The sequence below is a fragment of the Glycine max genome, chromosome 4 (assembly GCF_000004515.6).
Source record: "Glycine max cultivar Williams 82 chromosome 4, Glycine_max_v4.0, whole genome shotgun sequence".
Classification (NCBI taxonomy): Eukaryota; Viridiplantae; Streptophyta; class Magnoliopsida; order Fabales; family Fabaceae; genus Glycine; species Glycine max.
In genome coordinates, this window is record NC_016091.4 from 11,213,311 (window position 1) to 11,220,091 (window position 6,781).

At 33.2% G+C, this 6,781-nt stretch overlaps 1 pseudogene; it reads left to right on the top strand.

Moving 5' to 3' along the window:
* The first annotated feature begins 2,031 nt into the window (after nucleotides 1-2,031).
* On the top strand, nucleotides 2,032-4,362 carry LOC100814155 (F-box/kelch-repeat protein At1g22040-like; annotated as a pseudogene).
* Nucleotides 4,363-6,781: the final 2,419 nt, after the last annotated feature.

The window sequence follows — 6,781 nt, forward strand, 5'->3', positions numbered from 1 at the left end:
CTTAAGAGGATTGTGATTTCCCACAACTTTGTACTTGCACTGAGGAGCAAAATGTCATGGCTTCCCACAAACAAAACATGCTCCTTTTTTCTTGAAAGAAGGATTAGAAGCAAGAGCACGTGGAATAGGACTAGAAGGAGCAACATGTGGGTTATTATGTTTGTACTTTTTCTTGTTATTGTGATCAGTTTTGTTGGCATACCACTTATGAAACAGTTTGTCTAGTACCATGTTTTCCTTGGCAAACAATGCTTTTGTCCTTGCTGCAAAAATTTCCTTCTTGTTTGTATCTTCAATGATAATGTGGGTGATAAGGTTTGGCAGTGACATTTGTTTGTTCCTGTGCTTTAACTATTGTTTGTAGTCTGTCCAGGAGTCCAACAACTTCTCAATCAAGAGTTCAGAAACAAACTCGTCAGGAAGATAGATGTTTTTAGTCTTCAGGTCTTCCAGCAGCTTGTGGTATTCGTTGATTTGTACCTCGATGTCTTTTTCTTCGTTTATGGTCCAACAGTAGTAGTTGGCGATGATGAATCTCTATCCAACCATGTCCTCGACAGGGTATTTGAATATAAGAGAGTCACATATCTCTTTGAATTCCTTGTAGGAGCAGTAGACATAAAAAAAGATCATTAGACAAGACACTTAACAAAGTGTGACGACATACCTTATTAGCCTGAACCCATAGTTGAAGTTGACTGGCATCAACAGTGGCATCAAGTTTGGGAATGGAAAGATCGAGCGAAGACAACTTCATGCATGTCCAACAAGGTATGAACGTGTTCCTGCCAGTGACGGAAGTTTTGGCCAGCGAAGACCTCAATTTTTGAGACATCAAGCGGGGGCTTAACAAAGGTTGCAGTCGATGGCGTGGGGTTGGAAGTGTCGACATTGTTGATAGGTTTTGCGGCATCAGCCATGATATAAAACTTTTAGATTGTTGTCGCTAAAGTCATAAATCACGAAGGCGGTTAACTTCTTGAAATATGACAATCACTGACTTAAAAGTTTTATCCGTGGTGTCCCATGAAAACCTTACAGGATATAATAGAAACGTTTTAGAATAGGTAAAGTTACAAAACAAAACTCACAAAGATAAACAACCCAGAAACAAAAGAGGGAGAGAGATTAATTGAAGTAAAGAGGAGAAACAAATAATAATAACAATATATAAAAAATATAATCAAACCAAGTTGCTCAAGTACGCACCCATGTTTTTTTTTTTTGAAACAAAAATTCCAAAGGAAGGAATATAATTATGTGTAAGTAGGAATGACTTATATACGTGGTCCTTGACTTTTTGGCAATTAATTTCCTAGAGCTTTCGCATGCACTTGCATTTTGTGCAAGCAATACATGGTGCAATATGTGGCATAAGTCGTTGTGCTTAGCAAATGTTGTTAGTTAACAAAATCTTAGCAAATATTGTTAGCTTAAAAATTATGTTAGTTATCAAAATCTCCCATATATGAAACAAATTATGTTAGTTATAAAAAAATTATAATATTATTTAATTAATTTTTTTAAAAAAAATCTTTTGAAATAAAGATTAAAATTAGCCTAAGGTTAAGCATCATTCGATATTGTTTTATTCTATGATTATCTCTCTTCTTACTAAAAAATATACCGCTTTTTGTAACTTTCGACCTTTACAAAAACTAAAATAATAAACCCAAAAAATTCCACCAACATACTAATTTAGTATAATAATTTTTTAAAAAAAGTTAGATGAACTCAAGAAAAATGTTAAAAATATTCATAAATAAATTATCAAACATGCGAACTAAAGGTATGTATTATTACAACTTAAATAGTGATCTTGTGTTTAAATGTTGGATATACAATTATGATTAAAGTAAAATACTAGTTGTATTTAAAAAAACAAACAAACAAAACAAAACACGAAAGAAATGGAAAGGGTAGTTGTGTTGTGAGTCTAAACAACCATACAGATACAGGGGCACGTGTTAGAATAATCGCAATTAGATTATGTTATCTGGGATTTACTATTTAGCAATGGTTGGAATTGGGAGTTACCAGCAACTTTCAATTTGAACGCAAGACTTGGCTGAAGTGTGTGCGTCATGTGGTGATCACTTTTACGTTTTCATCATTCCCCTCTTCTCTTTGATCAATCCATTTCATTATCGGGACCAGGTATTCATTCCTCTTCTTCTCATTCTTTCTTTAATTCTATCATTTCCACTGTAATAATCTCTTTCTCTTTTATTCTCGTGTCAATTTAATTAATTACGTCTTCCTTTTGTGACTCTAATTTCACTGTTCAATTTCAATGCGCATCATTTTAAGTTTGATTATGGGATGAGTTTCTTCATTCGTTGTTGTGTCTGTGTTTGGAGAAGTAGTGTGAATCAGGGGAAGTGGAAAAAAAAACATTCTTCAAAGTGCTGCTTGAAAATTGTGATTTTCTTTGTAAAAAATTGTTTGAAAATATTGTTGTCCTCCCTGAATTACATCCTGGGAAGGTGAAGTTCTGAAAAATTGTTTAGCTTTGGGTGTTTCTTTCTGTTGAATGATGTGATGTTTTTTTCCTTTTTTTCTTTCTGTGGGGAAGATTTTATAAGTCTTAATGGTAACAAGTAACAACTAACAAGCTGTCTATTGTTTTCTTCATTTTGAGGAGTGAAGGAGTCATATGGGAGTTTTTCCATTTTAATTCATTTTCAAAAGCGAAGTTTCTATTGCCTTTGAAGTCCCTGGAGGGTGTTTGAAATTGCATTTCTCTCTTGCTTTATTGTTGTGGGTGATGGGCTGTTGTCTTCTTTTCTGTCTCTTTTTTAATTTCCACTGGATAGAAGGGGCTCATTTGATGCTTACATTGCCTTTAGTTTTGAGAACTGAAATTTCCTCTCTTGATGATTTGGTTTCCATGCAGATATTGAGTTTTGCTAGATATGGGTGCATTTTTTAGTGTGGCGAGTACAAAACCTGAACAAAGGGAATGGAATGAAATCTCTCCAAATGAGACATGTAAAAGGCAAAGAATGTCACCTACTGTTGATGAAGAGAGTCCAACGCTAATTCCTAATCTCCCTGATGAGTTATCACTCCAGATTATTGCTAGACTTCCTAGAATTTGTTACTTCAATGTAAGGCTGGTATCAAAGAGGTGGAAGTCAACTATCATGAGTTCGGAATTGTATAAATTAAGAAAGGAACTTGGGACAACTGAAGAGTGGCTATATCTGTTGATTAAGGTTGGAGAAAATAATCTTCTGTGGCATGCTCTAGATCCTCATTCTAAGACATGGCAGAGAGTGCCTAATGCATTTGATGAAATGCCCTTTTGCGGTTGTGCAATTGGAGCTGTTGATGGATGTCTTTATGTTCTTGGTGGATTCTCTAAGACTTCAACCATGAGATGTGTCTAGCGATTTGATCCAATACAAAATACGTGGAGCAAGGTGACTTCTATGTCCAGGGGTCGGGCATACTGTAAGACAGGCGTCTTAAATAACAAGCTTTATGTTGTTGGAGGGGTTAGTCAAGGTCAAGCTGGATTGGTTCCTCTCCAATCTGCTGAAGTTTTTGACCCCTCTACAGATACATGGTCACATGTACCTAGTATGCCATTCTCTGGAGCTCCAGTCTTGCCCAGTGCTTTTTTGGCTGACATGCCAAAGCCTGTTGCCACAGGGTTAAGCTCATACATGGGAAGGTTGTGTGTTCCGCAGAGTCTGTTTTCATGGATTTTTGTTAATGTTGGGGGACAAATCTACGATCCTGAAACTAACTCGTGGATAGAAATGCCGGCTGGAATGGGTGAGGGATGGCATGTGCGGCAGGCAGGTACCAAATTGAGTGTTGTGGTGGATGGTGAATTATATGCTTTTGACCCTTCTAATTTTGTGGATGGTGGAAGAATCAAGGTATATGATCAAGGTGAAGATGCTTGGAAAGTAGTTATTGGAAAAGTCCCCATATATGATTCTTCTGATTCTGAGTCTCCATATCTACTTGCTGGTTTCCATGGAAAGCTTCATGTCATTACCAAAGATGCCAATCATGATATTGCGGTTCTGCAGGCTGGCCTGCGCGATAATTTGGATTCTTCACCATCACTCTCAACTCTGTCACCAAGTACATCGCAAGAATCTCCAGAAGTGGCTGCCGAATCAGAAGCAGCAACTGTTTGGAGGATAGTTGCCAACAGGGATTTTGGGCAAGCCGAACTAGTCAGTTGTCAAGTTATTGATATCTAGATTGAAACCAAACAATAAATGTGACAAGCAGTGATAGTATCTGTTTGTCGGCAGCTACACGAGTTAGCCTCATGGGAATGGAATTGGGTCCATTTGTATTTTGAGTCAGGTGTGAACAAAATAGCTGAGTGTTACTATCGTGTCCAGTTTAACGTATTGGATGTGATTTTTCATGTTTTTTTTGTGATATTTAGAAGGCTAATATTTATAGCTTTCATGTCCCAAACGGGATTCTTCTATTCTTAACGTGTTTCCAACACATGGTAGTATTAGTTTGTCTATACCTATTTTTCATACGAGGTAAATAAGTGCCATAGGGGTTATCAATTGCAGTACTGATACGCTAGAATAATATCAAAGCAATTCATTAGTACCATTAGAATTAGGGATAAAAAGCAATTCATAAGTATCATTAGAATTAACGATAGAAATAGGTCAAACTGCCTATTAGGGGTCTTTGGCTTAGTCTGACTAAGACCTCTTTGGCTTAGTCTGCCTAAGACCCTGACCTAGTTTGGCCTAACTTGTTTATTGTAAAGGTTAGGCTTAAACCTTTTAAAAAACTTATTTAAATAAAAACATCATGCTCAAGCTTTTAAAAAAAAACCTATTAGGTTTGTCATGCTAGCTTGTTTAATATATATATCTATATATATGTATATGTATTAAAACTTAAAAGACATAAATCAATCTTTTAAAAAAAGAAATAAAATAAGACAAAATCTTTTAATAAAATAAGATAAAATAAAATATTTATATTTCTAATAACATTTTCCCCCCTCAAATTGAAGCTAGATGAACAACTTCAAGAAATCACATTGAAGATTTGATTATATGTTGGGTCATTACTTCATGTTTGGGAGATGGTTTGGGAATTAAAAATTTTGTACTTCTTTGTATTTAACTTGTCTTGGTTCTTATTTCTTATTTATTTTAGTATTTGACATTAAGAGTAGATCATTGAATGGAACTTATGGTATTTTACTTAACTTGCTTATTTTGTTTATAATATGTTGTTGAATATTTAAAGTGTTCCGATTATAATTTTTACTTGAGTCGTTCTGATTAGTGAATTTTAATCTCATACTAGAGTGTTCTAATTAATTTTTTTTTTCACGCACAAATTAAAAGGGAAGTCTTTCTTTATATTAAATTTAAAAAGTGTTATACGAATTCTTAAAGTTTCACGGTATAATTATTAGATTCTCTTCAGATATAATATTTATTGTTAAATAGACTTTTTAATAAGTCCATAGGTCTAGTCAAACTTTTAAATAAGTCAAGTCAAACCTAAAAAAAATGTCTATAATAAGTAAATAGGTCATGCCAAGTTTTATATTTTTAATTCATGCCAAGGTCAAACTTAACCAAGCCTAGCCTGACTTAATTAGAATGCATGCAAATAAAAAGCCGAATTATGGCATGAAAAATTTAGAGCGTTGAAGGCTTTTGTTAAGAAACTAAAAAAATAAAAAGAGAATTTTAAGGAAAATGTAATATTTAATGTTATTAATACACTTTCATGGGGTTTTTTTATACATTTTTCATTTCAAATTATCTATCATTTCAAAAAGTTTAATTTGTTTCAAATTGTTATTTTAGAAAATAAAAGTACTTATTATTTAAAAATAAAATAAAATATGTTTTTAATTTTTGTACTTGTTTAGTTCTCAAACTTTTATATTGTTCAATTTAGACATTTAGTTCATGAAATCTATAAAAAAAAATATTTTTAAGTCCTTTTTCACTGTATGAAGTTTAAAAAACATGTAAAAATTGGAAAGTAAACTCAAAGACTAATAACGTTTTTTTCTATAATGTTTAGGGAGTAAATTATACATGAAAGCTCGAAAATTAAAAATAAGATTCAATAAAAATATAAAGAATAAAAATATATTATAATTAAAGAGCACTGGGCAATTGAAGTTGTTGTGGGACATAGATTGTAAGCGTGTAGGTTATTCTACTGTCCCTACTCCTCTTGTAGTGAAATTTACTACGATTTATGCGCCCCCTTTAAAAAAATTGTAAAAATTGAAGAAAAAAGAAACCGCGCGAGTCTTTTATTGCGTTACCAAACATTCACTAGAAGCAGTGTCAAGTGTGTGAACTGAACACTACGATCTTGCTGGATGGCCATGTCCATGTGGTGGTTCGTAAGTAAGATAGTTTTCCAACATGATATGACATCGCATCATGTGATCCATATGCATATGATGAAAGGGACAGAAAAGACCGATTGTCTAAAGGTTCATGCATATGGCATGCACTTAGTGAGATATTTTTTTAACGTGATTTCGAAATAAGTATCGATTATTACAATTTATTACGAATAATTAACAATAAAATAATTAAATTACAAGAGAATTTAAAAAAAAAAATTTAATTATCTACGTTATATATGATTATATGACTTAATTTATTTTTCTCATTTAAAAAGACTAGGAGGCATATTTAGTGAGAGAACCATTTTTATGAAAGTGAGAAAATTTAATATCATGTCATCATATAAAAAAACTCATGATTTATGTTTTATGATGATTTTTTCAGAATATATT